Below are 27,307 nucleotides of genomic sequence, written 5' to 3'. Positions count from 1 at the left end.
CATTGTGGTTTTGATTGTATTTCCCTGATGGCTATGGATGTGGAGCACTTTTTTGTGTGTCTCTTGGTCTCTAGTATGTTCTTTTGGTAGAAAGGTGTGCTCATATTTTCACCTATGTCTTAAGATAGGATAGGGGTACTCCCAGGAGCATGGAAGGTGTAATCTGCCTAGGTGTGGAGACCTTCAGAGACACCTGAATTGAGGGCTAGAGTTAAGGGAGTATCAGACTCAGGCTTTGCGTTCATTATGGTATGAAAGTATAAAGAAGCAGGGATTGGTTCAAAATGTCATTTAGATTTCTCTTCCTCTAAATCCTTTCTGGAGTTCCAAAAGGCATGATTTCTGACTTTGTTGTAGGATGACCCTCTGCTTCACTTAGGTGTCCCCATTCCCTGGGGCTTTGGTGCCAGGTCTCTGTGGACAGAACCCTCCAACCCCAACCTAGGGTCAGGGCTGTGGTCAGGTTTAGGGTCAGGGTTTAAGGTCATGGGTTAGGGTCAGGGGTTAGGGTTAGGGTTTAGAGGTTTGCTAGGGTTAATATATTTGCCTTTTAATACAAGATGTCCATGCTTAAATAAGACATTTTCTTAAGGTATTTTACAGTGAGTAAATGTTAGCATGTAACGCAAATAGTTACAGAGAAGAACCAAGTGTTCCAAAGCAACACTTAAGACAACATTTCTTGACGTTCATGTTTTATGGCCAAATAATTAAAAATCGAGTTGCTCTGTGACTCTTCTCCTAGAAGAATTCACTGGCCCTGTCTTTCTGGTCTTAGCTAAAAGCATCTTCTCAGTGGGCTTCCTTAATGGGCCTCTCTGAATAGAACGTCTCTCTCAGCCCTTAGCCTGCATTCCTTCCTATCATTGATCCATTGATTATAACCCACACTCTTTGCAAGCTCCCAGGTGGGACAGAGCTAAACATTTGCACTAAGTAGATACTCCATAAATATTTATTAATTGAACAAGTATGGCTTTCTTTTAAATAAAAAATATCCATGTTTTATCAGTGAATTTTTTACCATATGATAATATATTGGAGAAAGCTATTGGTCCATGAATATACATCTGTCAAGGCTGTGGCTTTCTTATGTCCTGTGTCATGCTTCCCTGAGCTAGCCGGAGCTCTCATGATCCATGTATGAAGCTCAGCTTCAGACCTTAGGGGTGAAGTCTGTGAAGGTGTTGGGGGGCATTTGGAGGGTTTGTCCTCCTGGACACCATCATGTCATCTGGGGCCAGGTATGATGTGAGCACCCCCTCTTTCCCTAGCTATTGCCATCTTCCTCTACCTTCTGTCACCTTGTGGGTTTCCAACCAACCATATCTTTGCAGACAAACTCTGAGATGGTGTATGGCTTGGGACTCCACTGACATAACAAAGTCTCATTATAACCAGTGTCAGAGGTTTCCGTGGCACTGACGTGAGCTTTGTTCCCAGAATATGCCCCATGAAGAGTCCCATGAGAATCTGGGAGTCCAGGAAAGATAAATGGGTGATTGTGGCTCTAGCTACAGCCACTCTGGAGGATCATGCTGGAGGCCATCTCACATCTCAGTCTAGCTCTTTTGCTGATTTCCAATTCGACCTAGGAGAGTAACTTCCTTGGATCTTGATGTTCATCATTTCTAAAATGAGGAAATGTTTTCAGATTAATTGATTCATTCAAGACTGTGGAATGAACTCCTAGGAAGTTCTGGGCAGTCTCCCAGATGCATTCTATCCCAGGAGTTCTGACTCCCTTCCACCCCAATTCTATTGACTTCCCCCATTGGACAAAATGGCTGTTCCATGGAAATTCCCCAGGGCAATATTGAACTAGCAAGTGTCTTCAGAGTGTGCTCCATGCCATCTGATGTGGCTGAAGATCCATGAGCAATTCTGAACCCAAACCAAGGTTTTGGCTGTGCTGTCTTACTTGCACAAAAATAGCAGTGCCTGGATGAGGCTTTCACTACAACGGCTAAGCTGACTTAGTGAGGACCTTGCCCAGAACACTAACCCCATGACACTGTGAGGGCACTCAGAGTCCACAGTTAAGTCATGCAATGCAACAATTGATCCTACATCAGAGTAGATGATGCAAGGTATTGTTTCACAGCAAACATGACAAAAAAGACATTTAAGTGACAGAATAGTAAGTAATTAAACATACTCTATACTATGGCAGTGATGGGAAAAATGAACGATGGGGTCAGAAAAGGCAATGGGAGTTCGAAGAAGCAGACTGGAGTCATCAGGGGGTAAGGGGCATCTTGTGGAGGAAGGAACCAGGAGGCTCGTCACAGGTTACAACATTGCAGCATCAGGGTGTGTGCTCTGCCTGAATCACGACCCCCAGGGATACTGGGGGAATTTTAGCTCCAGAGGATCTTCAGACTGAAAATTGGCCTGAGCAGAGCCTCTATGGTGTCTTCTTTGTTCCTGGGTATGGCTCTTTCTCTGCTTCTGAGGTTGTTGATTCTCCTTTGTAATCCTCTGAGCTGCATTATTTTGTGTGGATTCAGTGCAGTTAGTTGACACAAATTCTTCCTGAAAAGAAGTAGAATAGAAGTCATCCTTGTTTCCTAAGTAGACCTAAATAGATTCAACAGTAATAGCCTTTTCCCAGGCACCTGGGCCTTCATGGGCTCACCAAGTCTGATATTTTAGAAAACACCTTTTATTCTTAACAGGTTGAAGGAATTAGTTTGGTTTTTAAAAAATTCAGCAAATCACTCTTTTCATAATCTATACAATGATCTGTAAACATTGAATGACCAAAGTTTCACAGGATGAAGGAAGAATTGTCTTTGTAGTGGGGTTTGCAGCAATGTTTACTCACTGTTTCCCCCGTATGGCCACACTCCAGATAGCACTTGCCAAATGTGCTCTGACTTACCAGATTCAAGGGAGAATAAAACAGAGAAGGTTGGTCCCTAAATTCCTTAGCTCCTAAAAACCATCCTCTAATTTATGAGAAATATTCTAAAACGACTATATCTTAACTAGATATTAGGGTTAGGGTCAGGGTCAAGTTACATACATTAACTATGGGCAGCTTTTTGTATGCCAATCTTTCCTGCCTAAGGTGTTTTTTAAAAATAAAATGGGAGAGGATTTAGTCACCAAAGCACTGAGCATATTACCTGTCCCAAGAAATAGGTAACTAAACATAATTATTGTTTCATCTTAGCTGAGGACCAGGAACTGGTCCTACAGGTACTTGCAGGTAGCATCTGTGGCCAGCTGGGCATCTCCCCCTGACACCCACACCCAGCTCAGCACATCCTCTGCTCTGCTCAAGGGCAGCAAACAGCCAGACCAGGTGCAGGTGTGACTCCCCCCTTTTAGGCATGGCTTGCTTCCGACAGGTAGAGAAGTGGGACGGCTCACATGCACATGATGCTTTCTTTTGGTTCCTTGCTATCTGCCTCCTCTTCCTGTCACCCTGGTCCTGAACCTTCAGCTCCTGTGAGAACTTGGGTTTGCAGATTTTTGTTGACATTTCAAAGTGCAGGTCTGTGTTGCCTTTCTTCCCTGTGCTTGGGTCAGAAATGAAGGCGGGAAAAGTCATCATACTCTGAAAGCAGAGTATGAAATATCCAGGGTGCTCTGCCCCTGGCACCTCAGACTTGAAAGCAATGGCCAACTACATACTTCATGTTCTACACAATCAGCTTTAGGGACTCACAGATGCATGTGAAGTGAAATCGTACTGAAAGAAATCTCATTACCGAAATTTTGCCTTGCAGAATACAGTTTAGGGATACCGCCCCTCATCCGCCTGCCCTTTCATTATGGTCTGGCCAATGCCCAGTCACACTGACACATGTAGCCACACAAGGGCACAACTGCGACATTCTCCTGGAGCACTCCTGGTCCCCCTGCCCCCGAGTCTGGCCAACCCTGCACACCCCAGTCCTTCCTGAGCATCCCCCATAGTGACATAGCTGTGATCACCCTCCTGGAGCATTCCTGGTCCCCCTACCCCCAGGTCTGACCAACCCTGCACACTCCCATTCCTTCTGAGTGTCCCCTGTTGTGGCACTTGTCACACAAGGCCATCATTTGTTGTCTGTCGGTCTGACCTTTCTGCTTGGAGTAGATCTCTCTCACAGATGCCTGGCTGGATGACAGACAGATGAATAGTTTCAGGATCTTTTGTCCTGGAAGCAGGCATCCTTCAAAACCCTGATGGGGAGGGGGAGTCTCTGTTCCTCTGTGTGCCCCCTGCCTCGGTGGAACATAGTGTTCAGAACAAGGGATGTGGGAGTCCTCCCAAATGAAGTTTATTCTATGAAGGTGGATTCCTTCTGAGATCATTAAGGAACCACATTGCATGGCCATTCCTGTGGGACAGAAAGCATGCTACTGCATTGTATTCTCCTTGCACACTGTGACTAACAAAGAGGAAACACATGCTCACCCTCACAAGTTCACCTTTACACCTCCGTTTCTGAGCATCACTACCTTGTAAACGACAGTGAATTCCCATTGGGCTGCAGACATGTAGATGTGCCATTCAAGGTGTAAATAGAGGAGAATGGAGATGGACTTTTGGCTAAAAGGATGGAAGTCCTTGCCTTTGGGGGTGAAGAAATTAGATTTTACTCAGAAGACACTATGTTCTACTCAATGAAGGGACATGATCCTAGGATCTTTGAGACCAGGGGTCAGCACAGACTTTCCTGTAAAGTCTTCTGTTAAGATTTTCTGTTAGGTATTGCAGTCCATGTGGTGTCTCTGACAATGACTCCTCTCTTGCATTATGGCTTGAAAGCAGCCACAAACTATCCATATCTAATGTTCCACTCCTGATTGACAGATTACAGGGGGAGGTCCCATTTGGCCCATGGGTGGTAGTTTCCCACACTCCAGATTTGCAACATGATAGATGATGAGAGAGAGGGCTCTTCCTTTCCAAAGGCAGAATGGGTGTACACTTTCCCAGTGTCAGAGGGGGAGTACACTGGGATCTATCCTTCCTGACCCCAGCCCCTCCATTTAAAAGGGGAAAAAAGACAACAATTAAGGAATTCTCCCACCTTTCTCTTTAGGCCTTGAGCTTGCCATAGAATATTTGTCTGTGGTTGAATTCCATGTAGGTATTGTTTGGCTGAGTATGTCCCCATTGCCTGGCGGGTATATCCTGTGGGTTATATACCACAGAGATGGTCATCTTGGACTTCAGGACGAGTCCGACAGCCCTCAGCAATGTTATGGAACACCTGACTTCCTGGGTCCGTTGTGGCACTGGCATGGGCCTGGCCGAGGCCCCTTCTGCAGGTGCGATGGAAAAGTCCCTGGCCTGGGTGGTCCACCCCATGCTTGGCTCTGCAGGCTGAGATCTGAGGTTCCTCCCACCTCATTGGCTGAAACCAGGTCACATGCCCATGGATGAGCCAATCCCTGGAGCCAGGGAGTGGAGCCAAGGAGACTGGCACAGATTGTTAGGACCTTTGTTGTAATGATTTTTCTAATGGCTGTGGTGGCAAGATCTTCTGGGATGCATCTGTTAATAAAAAGAATATTAAATCTGATAGTAAGTGGGTCCAAGGTGCTGGCTTAGCACCTAGCACCTCAGTCCAGCACCTTGGTACTACTGTACTACTCTGCAGAGACAATGGCTGAGAATGAGCAAAGTGGACAGAAACTGGTCTGGAGTGCATAAGGGAAGCGTGTAGGGGATTGGGGATAATAGCTCTGGCCAAGGTGTATCTCAAATTTACCAAGATTCAAGAAGGTGCAGGGAATCCTTGGCGTTTCATCATCCATCATTTTGGATGAAGAATATGCCTTTTGCATGGCGTATGGCAAGACTTGTTCCAAGTATTCTCTAGTTGGTACAGAAGTCGGAAGTCAGGGAGAACAACACCCTCCATCTGCTAGGATAGATGTGAGAGGCTGAGTGCTCTCAAGAAGGTGTCTGGCTTTCGCAGGGCTCACTGTGAGCCTGCGCTGATGAGGAGAGTTCACGGTTTTGTTCTGAGGATGGAGTATTGAAAGATTGCAGTGCCCCGTGTAATCCTGGGAAAGGGGCAGATCTGGAGTCCACTGTAGAGTTACTTCACAGGAGTGGTGGTGATCTGCAGCAACTGCTTCATGAGATGTCCTTTATTGAGTTCTGGGTGTGGTTTTGTGACTTTGTCCTAATGGCTGGGCTTTCCGAGGAGTGGGATTTTTTTTTGCTTCACTGTAAGAATTGGTCCACGAGGAGTGGGCAAGTCCTGTTCTGCTGCTGAGAAGTATGTTTCTAGCGGTTGGAATGTGTATTACAAGCCTAGAGGTCAATGGTGAGGTGGTTCAGTGGTCAGTCTGCAGGCTATTGTTATTGATGATTTTTATGGGTGAATTCCATAGGATGAGATGTTAGAGCTTATGGTTAGGGATCCTCATTAAGCGCCCATAAAGGGTGCTTTTTCTGAGTTTCACATTCGATATCTTTTTATTGCTACTAATAGCCCTCCTTGTACTCGGTATTCCAATGAGCAGTGCATTACAACATTGCCTGCATTTTACCCATGTGTTGATAAGGATTTGAGAAAGGAAAATGTTGTCAGTGCTTCTTCAAATTGTACACTGGAACAGCCGAATAAAATTTTATTTTTGACACAAAGTAGGAAGTATCCTGCTGTGGTTCTTAGTTTAAAGCAGGGGAGGGCGCCCTCTTTCTGTACTGGTAATGAGTACAATAGGCCTTCCTAGGGAACATTATCAGATTCTATTGGAAACTTGGTCTTTGTTATTGTGGAAGAATCAGGAGTCGACCAATTATTTGTTTCCTGTTTCATTTTCCATGAACATTTCCCCAATATTTGGTTTCACACCTCTACTATTGTGAAGTCATCCCAACTTTGGCAGCAGCTTGCCCTTCTCTGCCAAGGGTATGTTTAAGCCAAGACAAAAGTGAATTGTGGGTGACTGGGAGACTCTTGGATCAGAATGCTATTGGTAGGGAGTTACTGAGATCTTAAAATTCTAAACTATCCCCTCACACCCAGAAGAAATACATTTCAGATTTAGAAACTTCTGATAGAAATTTTGTGTCCATGATGACAACTGAAGAAAATATGTCATCCCTAAAACTAACCTTAACCCCTAACTTTAACACCGAAACCTAACCTGACCTTAAAGCTCAAACTGGAACCCTGAATCCCAAACCTGAAATTGAACCCAAAGTCTGGACTCTGAACCTGAGCCCTGGATCCAAACCCTGAGCCCTGAACCCAAACCTTAAACCAGAACTCTGAGCCATGAACCCTGAACGCAAATCCCAGCATGAACCCAAGCCCCAAATTTGACCTTGAACTTTATCTCAGAAGCCCTGAGTCTTAAACCCTAAATCATAAACCTAAAGCCCTAAACTCTAACTGTTCCCTTGCCCCTCACTCTAAGTCCTAACCCTGACCCTAAACCCAAAGCCTGATCTAGAACTCTGGCTGAAACCTGAACCTGAAACCAAATTCAAACCCTTCACCACACTTTGTTTATGCATTCACCATTGATGGATATTTGCAGTTTCTATCTTTTGATTCTTGTGAACATTGTTTGTGTTGGGGGCTAGGGTTAGGCTTGTGGATTAGGGTCAGGGCCAGGCTTGAGAACAAGTTGAGGTCAGAGTTTGGGTCTGTGTCAGAGCCAGGGTCAGGTTCGGTGTCACCGTTTGGGTCTGGGACTGTTGTCATTCCATATTGTTTCCAATTAATTGTCCCTTAGCTATTTTTGGAGAAGTTGGGGGATATCGGGCTCCATGCAGCTTGAATTTCCAGAATGAAATGGCTTCAGCTGGACCCTGGGAGGGAGCAGGTGCTTCCATTGAAGGATGAGCTCCCCTAGTCCTGCAGTTGCCTCCACCGCCTGCAGAGGATGCAGGACCCCAGCTCCTGCCCTAAGCCTGGTCTGTGCAGTTGAGCTGGGACAGGAGCCTGGCCTCCTCAGGACCTGCTGTGGAGATTTCTAGAGGACAATGGGCCGCTCCCATGGTGACAGGACAAGCTAGAGAGGATGTGGGTCCACATCCACACTGACAGGACCCACTATGAAGGATGTGGAGCCATGTCCGCACTGACAGCAGTCTAGCCCTCTCAGGATCAGCCGCCAGGGAAAAAGGTGACTCCTGCCACCTGAGTGGGGACTGGCAAGGGGTTGCATGATCTTAGGACCCCATGGAGGAAGGGTAGATACGGTGTGTAGATACGGGGGCTACCGTGGTTTTGTGTGTGGTGACATGGCCTCCCACGGTGCTGTCTGTGGGGCTGAGGGGTCTCCCCTTTCTGGGCTCGGATGCACGCCCCGGGTCCCACAGCTGTGTTTATGCACATGCAGATTCAGTTCCTGGGGCTCCTCAGACAGTCTGCAGTCAGGGAGCGAATGCCTGGCTCAGTGCTCATGCTCCTCCTGCCTTGGCCCTGCAGGGTCCTTCCCGTGTCCATACCCACTTCAGGGTTGGTCTGGAGTCTGTAAGTTTGGGAACAACAGTGCAAACTGTGTAGATGACTTTGGGGAGAGGAGGTATTTTCCCAGTGTTGGTTCTTCCCTGAGCACAGAGTGTCTTCCTGTCTCCATGTGTCTCCTTCCCTGTCTGTCATCAGTGTACCACAGCTGTCAGAGGACTGGTCTTTCACCTCCTTGGTTCAGGGGACTCCTAGGTATCTTGTTCTTTTGGATGTGGTAGTAAATGAAATTGTTTTCTGTAGTCTCTTTCTGATACTTCCTTCTGAGTATATAGAAATGCAATTCATTTGTGTGTATTGATTGTGTTCCTTGCAAGTTTCTTGAATTTATTAGTTCTGTTCTCCTTAAACTCAAACTGCCAGTTATTTGACCAGAAAAATGGGTTTATTTGGAAGAGCAGAGAATGGCAATCTGGGATGAGTAAGCTACAGTCACATCGTGGGCAAGTGCAAGAAACAAAGGAGAGGAACATTATTTCATGGAGAAGGAGGAAGAAGTTGGAAGGGTTGCTTGGAGGGAAAGTCCACTGGAGAAGGGCAGAGGTTTGGGGTAATGGAGGATTCTCACCAGCTGAGCTTCTGGGATGGTGGATTCCTTGTAGGAGATGAATCCTCCAGCTTCCCTTGCGGGGCCTGGAATGAATGAGTCTCTCCTGTGGGGTATTATAATGCGGGATCTGTAATGGGCACTGAGCACCAGGTGCCCTCTTCCAACCTCCCCTTCTGGCATCTCCAGTGCACTTTACTGAGGCTTCCCTTCATTCTTTTTCACCAGTTCTAACCAGGTTGTGGTGGAACATTGTGGAGAATCGGAATTCCAATCCCACTGCTTCTGTACCCAAGACATGGCGGTCCCCGATTTAATCCTCCCACGAGTCTCTTGCTAACATGTGGCCTCCTCCAATGATTAGTGGTCTCTCCGTGGTGGGTGAACTGCATATGGGAGGGCTTGGCCTCCATCCCAAAGTCTGATGTCCTTTCTTCTTCTGTGACGTGGTGCCAACGTGGATGTTTGGAAGAGTCATTTCCTCTTCAGTGATTTCAAATCTGCAGGAACTTGTCACAGCAGCACAAATACACTTTATCTCCACACTCAGACTCCCAGGTGTTGTTTCTTTACCACGTTTGCCACCTCACATGGGCTACTTCAGTGCATTTTACCCCAAACAGGGACACTGTCCTGCAGAACCACCACGTAACCCCAAGTGAGGAAATCATGATGGTTCCCACATTTGAAGCCAGACCACAGGCCCACTTTGGCTGTCACCACCTGCCTGACAGTCTGAAATATCTTCTCCATTTGGATCCAGTTTTCTTCTTCTGGAATTTCTTCCAGAACTTTCCCTTATTTGGGTAACCTTGACAGACTTAAGGAACACAAATGGCTCCTATCTGAGTGGTATTTCTCTATGGCTTATGTCACTGGGGCTGTTTCCAGTGTTCATCCATGTTGGACATGCATCAGTCCTTCATTCACTTTTTCACAGTGACTAAACATAGGAACATTGACCCCTTAAAACATCTCAGGTACATAATTCTCTGGCCTTAGCTGAGGTCCCATGGTTGTACATCATTCTTCAGAACTTTCTCGTTCTTCCCGAGGGAGCCTGTATGCATGAAACACCAACTGCCCATTGTTCTTTCCCTTCGGCCCCCTGCAGCCACATCCAGCTTTGTGTCCCAGACATTTCATCCAAGTGGAATCATACAGTATCTGTCCTTCTGTGACTGGTTGATTTCACTCAGCATGATGACTTCCAGGTTCAACACATGTTGTATCCTGTTTGTTTTTAAGACTGAATCATGTTACACAGTGTAAAAACCACATTTTGTTTATCCATTCATCTGCTGGCGGACACCTGAGTGCCTTCCACATTTTGGCTGTTGTGAGAAATGCTACTCTGAATATGGGTACTTCTACTTTCAATTTTTGGGGGCATATAGGCTGCAATGGAATTCTGTGTTTAATATTTTAAGGAACCACCATATTTTCCCCCCACAAATGAACCATTTTACTTCATTCCTTCATAGGGCAGAATAAGATAGCCATTTATGGATCTATCTCATTTTGTTTCTCCTCATTTTGTTTATGGATGGACATTTGCATAGTTTCTGGTTTTTGCTTATTGTGAACACTGCTGCTATGAATATTCCTGTACATTTTTGTTTCTTTGTTTGAACCAGTGTTTTCAATTTGGGGGGTATATGTCTAGGAGTACAATTGTTGAGCCATTTGGTAATTCTGCTTTGATCTATTTGAGTAAATGTTAAACTATTTTATATGTAGACTGCACCATTTTTCACAAGCAAGTTTTAAGGGTTTCAGTTTCTCAACATCCTTTTGTTATTTTTAGTTTTCTTGATCATAGTGATTCTACTTGTGTAAAAGGACATCTAATTGGTTTAAATCTTCATTTCCATAAAAACTAATGATGTTTAATGTCCATTCATGCGCTATTCACCATTTGTATTATTCCTCTGGAGAAGGGTCTATCCAAGTCCTTCATCCATTTGAAAAATGGGGCTGTCTTTTTGTTGAGTTGTAAAAGCTCTTTACATATTCTGGGCAACAGATTCTTATTAGATAAATAATGTACAAATATTTTCTTCCATTCTGGGGCTGTCTTTTCACTTTCTGGACAGTATCTTCCAGTGTACAAATATTTTTTAATTTTTTTACATTTCTTTTTAAAGAGTGAGTGAGTGAGAGAGAGAGACAGTGTGTGTGCAAGTGGACAGGGGCAGAGGGAGGAGGAAAGAGAATCTTAAACAGGCCCACACTTAAACTCAGTGTGGAGCCTGACATGGGGCTCAATCTCATGTCCCTGAAATCATGATCTGAACCAAAATTAAGAGTTGGACAGTTAACCAACTGAGCCATCCAGGCACCCAGGACAGATTTTTATTTTTGAGGATATTATTTTATCTATTTTTTTTCTTTCCCTTCTTATGCTTTGCTGTCAGATCTAAAAGCATTGCTAAATCCAAGATTATGAAGATTTATCCCCATTTGTTTCTTCTAGAGTTTATACTTTCACCTCTTACATTTAAGTCTTTAACTTATTTTGAGTTAATGTTTATATGGGATGTGAGGTAAGGGTCCAGTTCCATTCCTCTGTACATGGATAGCTGATTGTCTAGTACCCTTTGTTGAAAAGACATTCTGTCCCCCCAGTGTAATATTGTCTATCTTTGTCAAAATTCAGTGGGCCATTGATGAAGGGGTTTATTTCTGGGATCTCAGTTAAATCCCACTGATCTGATGCATACTTCAAAAAAAATTTATTTACTTAAAAAACTTTTAAATTTAAATTCAACTAATTAATGTATAATGTATTATTTGTTTCAGGGTATATGCATACCTTGACAGCAGTATCACAGTGTTTTATTTGCTGTTGCTTTGTAGTAAGATTTGAACTTCGAAAGTATGATCTTTCACCTTCAATTTTCTTTTTCAAGATGGTTTTGGCTATCTTGTGGTCCCTTAAAATTCCATATGACTGTTATGATTAGCTTGTGCATTTCTTCCCAAAGGCCTTTGTGAAATTTCTTGGGAACACATTGAATTTCCACATTGCTTTGTGTACTGTTGCCATCTTATCAATAGTATGTCTTTTCATCACCATGGGGTGTCCTCAGATTTATTTAGGTTTCCCTTTCTTTCAGAAATGTTTTGTAATTTTCGGTGTACAACGTACACCTTGATTCCTAAGTATTTTGTCAATGTTGATATTCCCTAAAATGGAATTGTTTTCTTAAATTCCTTTTTGGATGATTCATTGCTAGTGTATACAAATAAGAGATTTTTATGTATTGCTATTTTGTCCTGTAACTTTGTGGAATTAGGGAACTGGCTGTAATAATTTTTTGTTGATTCTTTATGAAGCTTTCTATATAAGATGATGCCATCTCTGGTCTCCGAATAGACCTACTTCTACTGTTTCCTTTCACATATGGATTCCTTATTTCTTGCCTATTGTTCTGGATAGAACTTTCAGTACAATACTGGGCAAGGAATGAAAGCCAGCATGATGGACTTGCTGATTTCAGAGTACAGCTGTCAGTCCTCAAAACTGAGCATGATGTTTGATTAGGGTTAGGGTGGGGTTAGGGTTAGGGCTTAGGGTTAGGGTCTCCCTGTCCTCTGTTGTACAGAGCCCATTCTTCTCTGGTAACCAGCAGAGTGATCTTTTCAGAACGTAACTTTGAGCCTCTCTGTGATCCACTCCCCAGCTGCCAGTCCTCTCCAGCCTTTCCTCTCCCACCTCATCCCCCCCACCTCCCACTGTATCCCACCCCACTTCCCCAGGTGTGTGGGTCATATCCACGTGTGCCTTGAGCCTGACTCCAGGCTTTTACCTTCTCTCTGCCCTCTGCCAAGAGCACTTGTCTCTCCCCCTGCTTCATGTCTGGCTTGTTCCCCTGTTGGCTGGACCTGGACTTGCCCCCTGGTGACCTGACTCATGTTTGCTGGTTGTGTGTGACCTTGTCCCCAATTTAAATGTAGTGCCCACTTTCCCTGTGTGAGCGATTTACTAAGCTGCCAGGTATGGGGCAGACACAGGGAAGTAGCCTTAGTGCATGTGTGAAAAAAATCAGTCTCAGGGCGCCTGGGTGGCTCAGCCTTAAGCATCTGCTTCAGCTCAGGTCATGATCCCGGGGTCCTGAGATTGAACTCTGCCATATTGGGCTCCCTGCTCAGTGGGAAGCATGTTTCCCCCCTCCGACTCCCCCTGCTTGTATTCCCTCTCTAGCTCTCTCTCTGTGTAAAATAAATAAATAAAGCCTTAAAAAAATCAGTCTCATAGGGTCTCATCACCCTTGCTGACAATGGGGGAACTGCTGTCGCCACAGGTAGTCCCCTCAAAGGACAAGACTTTCAGCTTCTTGAAGCCCAGGGGATATAGACCTGGACCTGGAAGCTTCCAATCTTGGATTCATGACTGGGGCCCAAGCAAGCCCCCTTTTCTTTCAGCAGTCTTCTTTCTCCTTCCCTGCCCATGGGCTGGACCTGATTCCTGATCTGGAGGAGTTCAAGGGTGATACATGCTAGGAATAGCAGTGGTTGACTGACGGACCTTGTCAGCAAGAGGCCCAGTAGCCTTCAAGGGAGGATCCTATGGGGGTGGAAACAGTTCTGTGGAGGCCAGCAACAACCCACTCAAAGCAAAGTGGGGCAGGAGGCCATTGCTGCTGATTCTAGCCAGTCTGTAGGCCATATAAAGGAGAGCTGTGCCCAAAGGTGCTCCACTCCTGGCAGGTGGGGACAGGACCGGCAGGGGGTCTGCCAGGGGAGGGCACCTTCAGGGTTTGCCTTGGAGTTCAGCACAGGGGATATGTCTGACTCCAGCATGCTGACTGTGGGGTTGGTTTCCTGCCTCTGAAGCCTCAGGTTTCCCTTTGTATTACGGGGTGCTGATGGCCCCCATCTCTGGGAGCAGAAGGTAGGGAGGCCCCACAAGCAGACTTGCTCAGGACAGGCTGATAGAGTGGCTATTGCTTAAAGCAGCCCAGGACCTGCCCCCTAGAAGAAGGTACACATGTCCATGATCTCCAGCTCTGGGGTCTTCCTGCCAGCATCTGACAGTGACCCTCCTCCTACCTTGTCCCTCATCCATATAGCTAGGTAGTCTTCCTGAAGCTTTTCCTGCAGAAGCCAGAGAAGCCCATCATGGTGGGACATAGGGTCACCTACTAGGTCGTCACTGACCAGCGGTCTCCCGGGCCCGTATGCACCTCTGGGAGGGTTGGAAGTCCTCAGGGACCTCGAAGTCGCTGGTGCCCCACACTGGCAGGATGTGTCCATGCAGCGCGTGGTGATGGTCAGCTGCTTCTGTGAGCAACGCTTCCTCCATGAGGTGGACGACCTGGTGTGTGCAGATGTGGACATGAAGTTCTTCGACCATGTGGGCATGGAGATCCTGTCCCCCCTCTTTGGCCTCATGCACCCAAGTTCCTACCAGGTGTCCCATGAAGACTTCAGCTACCAGTGCCAGCCACAGTCCCAGGTCCACATCTGCAGGGACCAGGGTGACATTTACTACATGGGGACCCTTTGTGGGGGGGAGTTGGTGGTGGAGGTTCACTGATTGACCTTGACCTGTCACCAGATGATGGGGGTCAACCTGGCCAATGGGATCAAGGTTGTGTGACATGACAAGAGCCACTTGAACAGGTACCTGCCGGACCACAAGCCCACCAAGATGCTATTCCCAGAGGACCTGTGGGACCCATGGTGGCTGGGCTGCCCCCACCCCCTTTATGAAGAAGCTGAGATTCAGGCCATGCCCAAGAATCACCAGGACATCCAGACTCATGAGAGGCTGTCCCCATCTCCATCAGGGGGGGTGCTGTCCTGAGCAGAGCTATCAGAGAAGGTTCCTACTTCTGTCCCTTCGAGGGAGACTGTGGAGCCCCAGCCCTGCCTACACAGACATGTCTAGGGCCCCCAGCTGAAGATGATCCCAACCAATCTGCAGCTTTGAAGATGCCAGGAACATACCCCGGGAGTCTCAGCCTCACCTACCACATCTGTCCTGTCCATGTCAGGTGCCTGCACCCCCCCACCAGCTGGCCACTGCTCCTCTCACAGATGTACCCATCTCAAGAGAGGGAAACACCAGACCCTTGGATTCCTCTGTGACTTGTTGCTTTCCACCACCTCTCCTACTAGTGAGGTGTCTCCTGGAGGACATTCAATGTCCAAACCATTTAAAGGCATATGTAAGTCTCTGCTCCCTAGGGCAATGGATAATACTTGGGGCAAATAGTAACCAAGCAGAATCACTGGAAGAAAGGCTGAGTGATGAGGAGCTTTAGGGAAGAAGGGTCTGGAAGCTCTGACCTATTCCCAAGCCCCTGGGACACTGCATGCGTGGTCTGGGTGCCTGCTCAGGGCAGACCTGAGAAGGCCCTAGGCTCTTCCCTCTGGTGGTTGTCAGACTTGGCAAATAGGAAGTGAAGGCCAAGGCAGAGTGCTAAGAGTCCTGGCTGGTGCTGAAGGTGTATCCCGACACCCACACACCAAGACCCCTCCTCCCCATCTGCGAAGACCGGAAGAGTTTTTTGTTTTGTTTTGTTTTGTTTTTGTTTTTCAGAAGGAGGGAAGTTTCCAGATGTTTAAGGAAATCTCACCCAGTCGACAGCTGACCACTACATTCACAGACCTGACACTTCTGTGGCAACACACAACGAGGGATACAGGTTTGACAAAATCAGCTCAGAAACGTCAGTAAGCCCACAGCAGAACTGCAGTGAGAGGAGCAGCAGCAGTGAATCACGGAGAGGGAAAGAACTGGTACTTGACTTGCTACATTACACTATTCACAGTGTCCCAGATCCAAAGGCAGAGAGATTGGTAGTGGTGACACAGGAAAGGAATGTATTTCAGTGCAGTTGACACCAGAAGTCTGAGGATTGGCATGGTCTCAAGGTGTTGAAAACACTTCTGGGCTTTTATATGAGAAAATTCTAGGACAAAGGTCTGTGGGCAGGTGTGAGGGTGGCCAGTAAATGTCCAGTCAATCATTGTCTTGGGGTCCATCACACGGGGTCTTTCTGGTGTCAGACAGTGGTTATTGCTTGAGGGGTTGTTTGGTGCCCACAGGGTCTTTGACTTGAGTTAACAGATGAACCCGAGGAGGGATGTCATCAGTTAGGAAGTACCCAGGAAGGTCAGAGTGGAGGTGGGTAAAGGCCTCTTTGACTCCGAGAGCAGGGGAGCTCCGAGCCTCTGCTACACACCTTGCCCTGCTCATCAATTCCAGCTGCCTGGTCCTGAGTTCTGTCCTTTTAATGAACTGGTCATCTAGTAAGTAACATGTTTCTCTGAGTTCCATGAGCCACCCGAGCAGATTATTCGAATCTGAGGAGGAGGTTGTGGGGCCCTCCAATCTGTAGCCATAGCTCAGAAACATGGATGCCCTCTCTGCCCAGCCACTGGCTGACCACTAAGTTAACAGCACGGGTTTCAGTGGCCACACACAACAAAGAACAGAGACTTGACAAAGTTAGTTCAGAAAAGTTACTAAGCCAACAGGAGCAACCACAGTGAGCAGCAATAATGAAGCCTGGGGTGGGGAAGTTCTGATACTCAGGATGTTTCCATTAAAATATTCATCATCACACCATGGACTTGTCAGTGGGGGGGGGGGGGTCAGGTTCCACCTGCCTCTCCCTGGTTCCCCTAGCCATGCACAGCCCTGGGCTGCTTCCCAGCAGAGGGTGGTTTTAACCAAGGTCAGGAAGACAGGATGGATTTTTCTGACTCCATCTGCCACCACACACCACCCAGGGCTGCAAGAGAGGAAAGTTTTCTTCAGCTCCTCTTAAGGTCCCTGGCTGGGTCTGGAAATTGACAAAGACAGATGAACAGGAGAAAACTGGCCAAGTGTATTGATTTTTTTGGTGGGAACCTCACAAGAACATGGAGACCATCAGAGGTAATTGGAGCAGACAGTTCTTCTATGTTTTAGGCAAAGAAGCAATAAATATATGAGGAATTGAGAGACACAGGGGTTTGAGCTAGGACTGGTAATCAGTAAAAAATATAACTAGGCAGATAAAGGTTAGTTTAACCAGGTTTGTTCCTATAGACTTTGTGGCCCTAAATTCCTTGACTCTGGTGATCAGCATGTCCTCCCTGCTGTCTGGGGAGAGAAAGTGCCACATGGGAGTATTCTGACCTGCTTCAGGGAAGAAGGGCTTACGGTTTGGATCAGAGGGAACTTCCTGCTTCTGCTTTATGGAAAATTTCCAGTTTCTATATTTAATTTGCCAAGGTGCCCTATTTGCAGTAGTGTGTCCTGACCCTCACTTGCCTGGTGCTGTACTCCGTCTCCTCCCAGTATCCAGGACATTGAATGCACTGCTGTGGAGACCTCCCAGCCCTGGGGCAGCCTCTTGTCCAGGGAGGCACCTGCCTCCAGGGGAGGGTTGCCTACGACTTCCCACGTGGGTGTCCTGTTGCTAAGGGTGGCCGCCCCTCCTTGAGGAGATTGGGTGAGAGTGTGCAGATCTTACTTGGAGAAACTGACTTCATTTCCTGCAGATGTCTACCCAGTAGTGGGATCATACAGCAGTTCTATTTTTAGTATTTTGGGGAAACCCCAGACTTTTCCCAGCATGGCTGTGCCAACCAAGGTCAATTCTGGATGATTTTACCTATAAACCAGAGATTTTTCAAGAACCTCTCCAGCAGAGAACATTTTCAAAGCCTTGCAAAGTATCCTAACCATAGGAACAAACCGGTAACTCCGAAACTATTAAAATGAAGAACTGGTTCTCCTCCTTCCATGTCTGCCTAGTGTGCTGGTCTGTGGCTCGACCCCACCTTAGGCAGCTGGAAGGTTGACCTCAGCTGCCACTGAGATGGCTACTGTTTCCAGAAATTCTTTGGGGATGTGACAGGGTTTCCCCACCCGTGCACAGATCAAGTTGGTGAGCTCTGACAGTGGAGCCATGGGTCCTCCTGGTATGGTCCCTGCCCCTCTCCCAGTGGAGCCATCACACTAAGGGCTTAGGGGGAGCTGCCCCTAGGCAAAACCACCCAAGATTCACACTGTCCCTACCTGACCTTCAGATGCTCCTCAGTTACTACTGTGCCTCTGGTGTCTTCCTGGAGCCCTGACCTAGCTGTTTTCTGACAGCTTGTCCAGCAGTACGCTCACTTTCTGGGAGGAGGGTTTACTGGAACCCACAGTGTGTCCTGCTGCCCCACCTGGATCACTTTTTGAAGGCACATCATCTGGGCCATCTGAAGACTCAAGACTGTGGGTCTGTGGTCTGATGAGGTTCTGAGCAGAGCTGGTGGGTTGGGAGGGCTATAAGGCACAGAGGCAGGTTTCCAGAAAGCTGTCTGGGGTCCCTGGCATTCTACCATTTTTGAATCAAAGCCCTGAGATCTTTAAAATGCCAGCAATGTTACAGCATGGGCCAGAAAATCACATGTCTCTGTGCGTCCAACACCACCTAAACTATTGGCCATTTCTTGCACTTGAACTGAGTACAAAGGATTGGAAATAGGAGGTTGAGGGGAGGTCCTGGGTCAGACTTTGTGTTTGGGGACACAGGCCATCCAGACAAGCTTGTGCTGATCCTCATGAGGGGGCCTGTGTGGAGACCCCAGCTGCAGACACTGCTATCTGCTCATGCCCCCTCCGCCCACCCCAGTGCACCTACTGCTGGGAAATGCCTGCCCCCTGCTCTCTACCTGAGGGCTCTCTCCTACACCAACCACGCCCCTCCCTTGCCAGTCACTGCCAGCCTGCAGCCTGGGAGGGTGGATACCCGGAAGACCTCCAGCCCTGGGGACAGATCCATTGTGGGTGGGATGTGGTCTCCCAGCAGGCCTGAGCACCAGGCCCCCATGGTGTTCACTCTCCTGGGAGCTCACTGTGCCATATCCTCCCTCAGGCTCCCTGGGCCCAACTCCTCCTTTGCTTAGGGGCCACTCTCAGCCCAGGCTCCACATGCTGGGATTGGGAGCAGGTCATCTGGACCTTCTGGACTCGCACTTCCATGCCCGTGACATGAGCACAGCCTGGCCTCACAGACTCGTCAGAGGATGCCCAGTGCAGAAAGATGCAGGCTGCTTCAAAGGAGATGCCAGGTGACCCTAGAGGGATTGCACAGGCCTTGCACAAAACATAAGGCTCATGGAACCCAGTGTGGGATGTGGACATCCAGCCAAGGAGCATGAGGAATCCTGGCGAAGGTGGCCCTGGTGGGGGGGAGGGGAGACCACAGAAGGGTCACAGAAAAGGCAGGAGACAAGGAAGACAACAGGACAGAGCTTCCCAAGGAGGTCAATGGAAGAGTCAGAGGATCACAGAGACCCTTGGGAAAACTTGGAGGCCCTGGAGATGTTGGCTGAAATGCTGTCATTTGGTCAGAAAAGTTGTGTCACAAAACCCCAGTAGACACTGGATAATTTATTCTTTGTTGCTTCTAGGAATCGGGGCATATGGGCCATTAGCACTCACATTGCATGAAGTCAAGGATGTATTTATTTTCATCACTTTTCAGGGCTAGATTTTTCTAGAGGAAGTCCATTTTTTTTCTTTGTGCAACTGGTCTCTGTTTTCAGGAGCAGATTCCTGGTGCTCATCACCACTGCTAGCCCTGAAGACTGCCCTCTGTCACCTCCCACAGTGGATACAACCATGTGGGTTAGGGGGGCTCACCAATGAAGCCCTAGTGCCCAGTACAGAGCAGAGACCCCAGATCTTCTGCTGAATGAAGGAGGGCAAGAGGGAGGGGAGAGTAAGGGTAAGGAGAGAGGGAAGGAAAGGAAAGGAGGAAGGGAGGAAAGGAGGGAGGGAGGGATGGGGGAGTCAGGGAGGGAGTGAAGGAGGATGAGAGTGGGGGGGATGGGAGGGAAAGCAGGAGGATGGGAGGGAGGGAAAGGAGAGAAAAGGAGGGAGGATGACAGGGGGAGAGGAGGAGGAGGGAGGGAGGGAAGATGAGTGGGAGGGAGTGAGGGGAAGGAGGGAGGAGGGATGCAAGGGAGGCAGGGAGGGTGATGGAGTGGGGTAGGGGAGGGAGGGTGGAGGGGAAAAAAAGAGGGGGTAATGAGACAGTGAATAAATGAGGTAGGGAAGGAGGGAGTGAAAGAGCCGAAGTCTGGTCCATGCATCAGGAGCTATTATTTGGGGTGAGGTCTGAGGGCATCACAGCCTGGGCCCTGGAAGGTGGCTCAGGGCACAACCATCTGTCCTCCCAGTGTTGACCCTCCTTCTCCTTGGCCCTGCTGTCATCCTGGATCCTCTCCACCTCCTCAAACAATTCTGAATGTTTCCAGGGTGGCAGGAGGAGCGTCTCAGGAGGGGCTTCCTGGATCCCGTGCCTGGACGACACTGGGACAGTAGGTACAGGACATTCTATCATGAGGACTGGGACCGTGGATCCCATCTCCTTGGGCATTAGCATTGTTCCATTCCCTGCTCTCTCCACCACCACTACGCTGAACACTCCTGACAATACATCTGTGAAAAATCATGCCAGAGTTTCTGGGACTGTCTGAGGCCAAGTACTTCTAGCTGATGGGTGCACCTGTGGCCTGGGATGGGTGCTGCTCACTGTTCTCCCAGACAGGGGTGCCTGTCACCCTTCTCTCCAGGGGACCTACATTGGGCCTCTGGTTCTTCACATTCTCCCCAGGGCTGTTGGTCCCCAGACCACACCTGCTGCTCTAAGGGTGATCAGCGCTGCCTCCATAGGGTTTCCTTTGCCAGAGTCCTTCCCTGGGAGCTCTCGCATCTCTGACACACTCTCCCCACATGCCTATCCTGGACTTGTATGCATTTGGTCTCTGTGGAACCCCATGACTTGGAGCCTGCTTTGAAGCAGAGTCAGGTGAAATTTTTCTCTGCCTTTGGGTTGTGAGCAACGTGTTTGCCCTCTGTGGTGTGTCTTCCAGCTTTCTGCATTTCCCTGGTTTCTGTGTGGGCCATCGAAGGAACCAGCCGTGTCCTGTCTGGGGTGAGGCTGTGGTGTCCCAGCAGGAATGTGGGTCTTGACCCCAAGATTGTGCTCATAATTCCTAAAGGGGCCTCTATGATTACATCTCATCTGTAACCCATTGGGGGTTTTAATATCGAATAAGAGAAATTCTATGTCACATAAACACAGAAAAAAATGTGTCCCCTTTGAAAATAGGTGGCCAGACACAAAGGCACATATTGTGTGATTCCACATACAGAAACATCCAGAACAGGTAAAGAACAGAGAGAGAAAACAGCTTAGGGGTTGTGAGAGGCCACGCTGGAGGAGAAATGGGCTGGGAGGGCTTTGGGTTCAGGGTCTCCTTTGGGGAAGGAGACATCCTGCAGCAATGTTCTGTGGTGTGGTGGCACAGCGTTGGGAATGTACTTCATGCTCATGATGTGTTCAAGTGAAAACAAGCCATTTTATTTGAAAACAAATAATAAGAAGTATGCAGAACATGGAAAGATAAAATAACAGTTAATATGTACCAGAGAGAAAGAATATACAGGTAGAGCTCAGCCCAGGGCCTCCCAGAGAAGCTACAGCCCGGAAGGAACCCTCGCCGGGACCTCTCCCCAACTGCAGTCCAGCTGCTGGGTGCTCTGAGCCCAGTCCTTGCTCCTGGCCCCACACCAGCCTCTGGGGTCTCCTGCCTGTGGGACCTACTACCGACCCAGCCCCAGACACCCACATACACCCAGCCCCAGCCTTCTCACCCTTGAGCTTGGCCTCCATGGGCTCCAGATCCTGGACAACAGTCCAGTGTGGTACCATGATGGACAGTGGCCTGGGCAGTATCAGAGGCCTTCCCAGGCAGTCCCCAGTCCCTGCTCCCGGAGAGCCCCCTAGAGCAGATGTCTGCCAGCCTCCTCCCTGTTTCATCATCCCTGGTGTTCTGCAAAGACAGGGACTGGTAGCCAGCCCGGATGCATCACAGCCCCGCCAGGCCATCCTCACGGTCCTCCTGCCCAGTCCCTCTGTTTCTTCCAGATCAGACACAGACCTGTGCATGCACAGCCCCACACCTAGGACAGATACCCATACCTGCAGGATACAGGATAAACCCTGGGGAGAAGCTTGCAGCCCCCCACACCCTGTCCCACACACCCAGCCTTGACCTGGGATGTGAACATGACCTGCTCACTGGGCATCTGACCCCTCATCCATCTGCTCTTGAATGGGGTGGGTGCACCCCACATGAGCCTTCTTTACAAATACACACACACACACACATGTATGGGAAGGAGACCTGGGGCTGCACAGGTTGGATCAGAGCCTATGAGGCTGGGGGCTGGCTCTGGGCTTCATGGTGTCACCTTTCTGTACTTCTGGTCAAATGGCCAGAGATGTCAGGGAGCCCTGATATGACATCTCCAGAGAGGGAAAGTGTTTGCAGGGTGTGCTTTCCTCTGCCTGCAGCCTCCAGACTTTGGGATGCAATACACAAACATGTTCTTCTTTTGAGGCTCTCCAATGAAATGAGCTGGGCAGGAGGCTGTCTCTGGAATGTGGGTGCTTGGTTACCTGGGTTCCAAATTCTGTTGGGCTCTGTTGTCAGGGAAGTGAGGTCACCACATCCCGGGGACCCCTTACCCAACTTCCTCCTAACACCAGAGCTCCCTGAGGGCCCCTTGCCCCCAGCTGCTCAATTCTCACCCTCTACCCCATGCCCCATCCATTCAGTGATACTCACACAGCCTAGCCACAGCCCCTGCGAGGCCTGTGTGCGGACGGTGTCCCCGCTGTGAGGACACAGAGATGAGTTCAGACCAGACTCCTGCTCATGCCCAGGACTGTGACCCTGGACAGACCCTGTGCCTCTCAGGGTCTCCCCAGGCTCCCCATCTGCATAGTGGAGTCTTCTGGCTTCTACTTCTAGGGAGGCCATGAGTGGCAGGACCTCTACGTATGTTCCTGCTATCACAGGAGGCTGGGACACACACATGGCAATGCAAGGATGGGGGTGGGGGGCGCTGGGCATAGAATATAGCTCAGGGGGGCCTGGGTCTGCTCTGGGGTCCAGGCCAAGCCACCCTCCTCCTTCCTGTCTCCAGCCCCCAGTGGGAAGTTTGCAGTGAACTGATTCTGACCTTGTCCTCTTGCAACACAGACCTCCAGGGGCTCCCATTAGGTTTAGGCCCAGGTCCAGGGCCTCGTCTGTGCCCATATACTGGGCAGTTCCCACATTCCTGGCATTCCTGTATCCTGGTCACACATCCCTGTGGAATTCTCCAGGATGGATGGCCTGTGTGACTGCACTCTAAGGAATAGAATGGAGCAAAAGGATGGGATGTTGTTTCCAACCTGGTTAAAGAAAGTCTGTGACTTCTCCTGGTTCCCTCTCTTGTGTTCATTCTCTCTCTATCTTCTCTGTGTGTCTCTCTGTTTCTCCCAGGATTAGGATCTGGGGCTCTGGGGCTGATGTGAGAAACCTCAGAAGCCTACCTTCCCCCTGTTTCCCTCTCCTGTCCTGGTGCTTGGCTCCATCCTAAGGCCTCCTCCTAAGGCTCCGTCAGTGCTCTGACCAGAGCACTGATTCTGGAACCTCTTCCAAATGGAGACCCTGAGGCTGCAACAAAGAGGGTCCTGACCTTGGTCCTCAGACCAGTGGCCAGTGCTCTGTCACGTTCTGCAAAACCAGGTCCTCAGCCCCCCAAGCCCCCAGGCTACTCTCTGCTCAGAAGTACAAAGGGAGTACAAAGCATTTTCCCAGGACTGGGAGCACAGTGGGTCAGGGATGGAGATCCAAGGCCAGCAGATGTTTCTATAAGCCTGTGGGACCCTAGGGACACCCCATCTCTATGGCCCAATTGACAGAATAATAAGCTGAGGCCTTTGGTGCTGTAGCCTCATCTGGACTTGGGGGGTATCTCTTCCTACTTCCAGTAGCCCAGGATGGTGATGGACACCAGACCCCACACCCTGTCCTCTCCCAATGCCCTGGTAACATCCCTGGGCCCCTTTGGGACCTCCTGACCACCAGCCTGGCCTGTTTCCCATCTCCATGCTATGGATCTGGGTTCTTGCCAGAGGTCCTGATGCCCCTGCTCCAGGGCCCAGCTGTCTCAGACCTCTTTCCCCCTTATCACCAACCTCACTCCCAGGGTATCCGCCCCTTCTGACCCTGAGCTGGGCAGTCAGAGTGGTGTGTGTGTATGTGTGCAGGCACACATGTCTCTACTTGTCTGGGATGCCTAAGGTCATGTCACATGGGACGGGGTGGGTAGCTATCCCCAAGAATCTAAGGGGCTCTCACCCCCAAAGTGAACTTCATGGGAGGGCTGGGGCTGGCCTAAGATTGGAGAGCAGCCCCGCTCCTTGGACTCTGTACCCCTCATTTGTCATGAGCCAGTCCCTGCCTTCTTGACCCCAGGTTCCCAACTGTCCCTGAGGGTTGGACCATGGAAATGCTTGAATTTGGCCACTCCTCCAGGGGTAGGTGGCGTACAGGTGCACCAGGCACACAGGTCTCCCTCCTGAGAGGGCCAGGTGTGCACAGAGGACCTGTACACAGCACCTGTACCATGACTCAGTCCCACGGCGGGCATGCACAAGACCCATGGCTCTACACTGGACAGGTCCCCCATATTTCCTCACTACCGCCAAGGACTCTGTGGCCCCAAAGTCCGCTTAGCCCTGGAACCATGTCCATCCTGGGCAGCAAGCCTCAGGTTGCAAGGCCAGGTGGGTCGGACATCTGGGGACACAAAGGTCCTGGTATGCAGACTGCCTCCCAGGGTCCAGCTGAGTGCAGGGCTGGACCAGAGGACCTGGAAGCAGCACTGGAGGCCAACTCAGTGCAGGGAGAAGAGCAGTCCACCCCATTTCCCTTCTCTTCTCTTTTTTCCTCATTTCCCTGGTAGGACCCTGGACAGAGGTCCAGCCTTTCCCTGGCTGCAGCCCTGGCTGGAGTCAGAGGTGTGGGAAGGAGGCCAAGGAGGAGGGGCTCACCACCAGGATGCCCAAGTGTGAGGGTGTTGGTACTGTAAAGAGGGATCCTGTGAGCATTCAGGGATTTTAGCCCTTTTTAGACATGAGCAAGAGCCCCAGGACTTGGCCCCTGCCCCATCCTTCACCCTCCAGGAGGCCCCACATCTCTCTCAGCCCAGTCCTTGTCTGCGCCAGTCCTCCCTCCAGCCCCAGGAAATCCAGCTGCTCTAGGGGCTGCAAACTCATTACAAGCTGGAGCCGAGTCAGCCCTATGGGGTCTGGTTCTGGGTCCTGGAGCCCCACAGTGAGGAGAGGTGATGTGGCGCAGGAGCTGGGAGAGGGCAGAGTGGACTCTCCCTGGGGGCCATGGCTCCCTGGTCACCGCAGACCCTGTTGTGTGCCAACCCCTAGGACACCCAGACTCCAGCTCCCAGGCAGGCTTCAGGAGGGAGACCAGAGTCTTTCTCTCGGTGTCCCCCAAGGCCGCGTAAGAGGGGAGGTGGCTGCCCCACAAACAGGACATTGAAATTCTGCTTCTGTTAGAACCAGAGCATTGGGGTTGATTCTTTCACTTGCTGGGCCAACAAGACTCATGCTCTCCATGACTCCTCCTCAAATGAAGAGCTCTTACAGGGTCCTGGGTGTCCTGGACCTTGGGAGGGGAGAGGGACCTGTCCCCTCCCTGGCTCCTGAAGGAGACCCATTCTGCCAAAGACAGGATCTTTCAGGTCATGATCCAGGGCCAGGATGGGAGACAGTCCCTCATGGATCCCAACTCTGAGGCTGAGAGGACCTTTCTCAGGCACAGCAATGCCCACTGAAAGCAGGGACTTCAGAAAGAACACACACCTGGCCCAGGTCCTGCCCCAGAATGGTGGCTGCCTTCCCCAGCTCCGGAGGAAGAGGGACATCTTCTGCTTCTCTGGGTGGGAGCCCTATGACCCACGAGCAGGCCCTGAGAGCATTCTAGTCAGCCTCTGGAAGTGCACCAGCACTGAGTGGGCCAATCTTTGTCCACATATGAACATAGACAACATGCGAAGGAAGCACCCGAAGTGATCCTGTGCAAATGGCCTGTGGTCAACAGGGCTGGCAGCTTCAGTGCCCTCTAGTGGGCCCCCTTTCCCTGGATAGGAATCCTCCTGGAGTCTCTGTCCTTAGAGCTTCCTTCCTGCTGGTTTCAGGACAAAGGGAGAGACTGTGATGTGGCTTAGAAGGCTCCACCGCAGCCTCCCTCTTTCTGCCCACATCACTGTTCCCCAAGAAGCAGGGGCTGCTTCTTCCACATGCCCCATGCAAGGCTAGTTTAAGTTACTCATTCCCTCCAAGGCCCAGACACTTTGGCTCTGTCACAGACACAGTGGCCATGGCTGTCTGGCTGGGCCAGGAGTCCCAGGAGAGCTCTCCTTTCCCAGGATCAGTGTTCATAGTCCTGGCCAGAGAAAGAAGTCCCATTTGTCCTCTGCTAGAGAAGGTAAATTCCTGGGCTAAGTGGCCCTCAGGTGCCTGAGGACATGGGGGTCTCCTGGAGAAAAGGGTGATTGGCACCCCTGACTGAGAAAATAGTGAGCAGCAGCCATCCCAGGATACAGGTTCACCCATCACCCAGCAGTGGTTGTACTCAGACTCACCCTAGGAAACCTGGCATGATTTTTCATAGATGTATTTTCAGGAGTATTCAGAACAGTGGCGGTGGACAGAGCAGGGAATGCACCAATACTAATGCCCAAGGAGATGGATGGTGGCTCAGTCAGTTAAGCCACTGACTTTTGATTTTGGCTCAGGATGTGATCTCATGGTTTGGGATCGAGCCCCATGAAGGGTCTGTGTTCAGTGCATGTGGGTTCATGATTCTCTCTTCCACCTCCTGCCTTTCCCACCACTCTAGTGCCTCTCTCTCTCTCAAATAAATTAATGCAATCTTTATAAAAATGGAATCATACAAAATGTACCTTTAAAAAATTGTAGGGCGCCTGGGTGGCTCAGTGGGTTAAGCCCCAGCCTTCGGCTCAGGTCATGATCTCAGGGTCCTGGGATCGAGTCCCGCATCGGGCTCTCTGCTCAGCAGCGAGCCTGCTTTCCTCTCTCTCTCTCTGCCTGCCTCTCTGTCTACTTGTGATCTCTCTCTGTCAAATAAATAAAATCTAAAAAAAAAAAAAAAAAAAAAATTGTAAAATATCCTAAGATTGATTTTGCCATTTTAAACATTTTTCAGTATAAAGTCCAGTAGCGTTAAGTATATTTATAATGCTCTGAAACATATCTTGAGAATATTTCATCATGCAAATCTGAATTCTTTTCCTATTATTATGTGTTTTTCATGTAGAAAGTATATTGATTTGTATATTTATTTATTTATTTATTTTATTATGTTCAGTTAGTCAACATATAGTACATTAGTTTTTGATGTAGTGTTCAATGATTCATTAGTTGTGTGTAACACCTAGTGCTCA

At 49.2% G+C, this 27,307-nt stretch overlaps 1 pseudogene; it reads left to right on the top strand.

The window, feature by feature from the left end:
- Positions 1-13,268: 13,268 nt before the first annotated feature.
- On the top strand, positions 13,269-14,797 carry LOC123936914 (annotated as a pseudogene).
- Positions 14,798-27,307: the final 12,510 nt, after the last annotated feature.

The sequence above is a fragment of the Meles meles genome, chromosome 2 (genome assembly GCF_922984935.1).
Source record: "Meles meles chromosome 2, mMelMel3.1 paternal haplotype, whole genome shotgun sequence".
NCBI classification, from domain to species: Eukaryota; Metazoa; Chordata; class Mammalia; order Carnivora; family Mustelidae; genus Meles; species Meles meles.
This window is presented reverse-complemented; position numbering and strand designations above follow the sequence as displayed.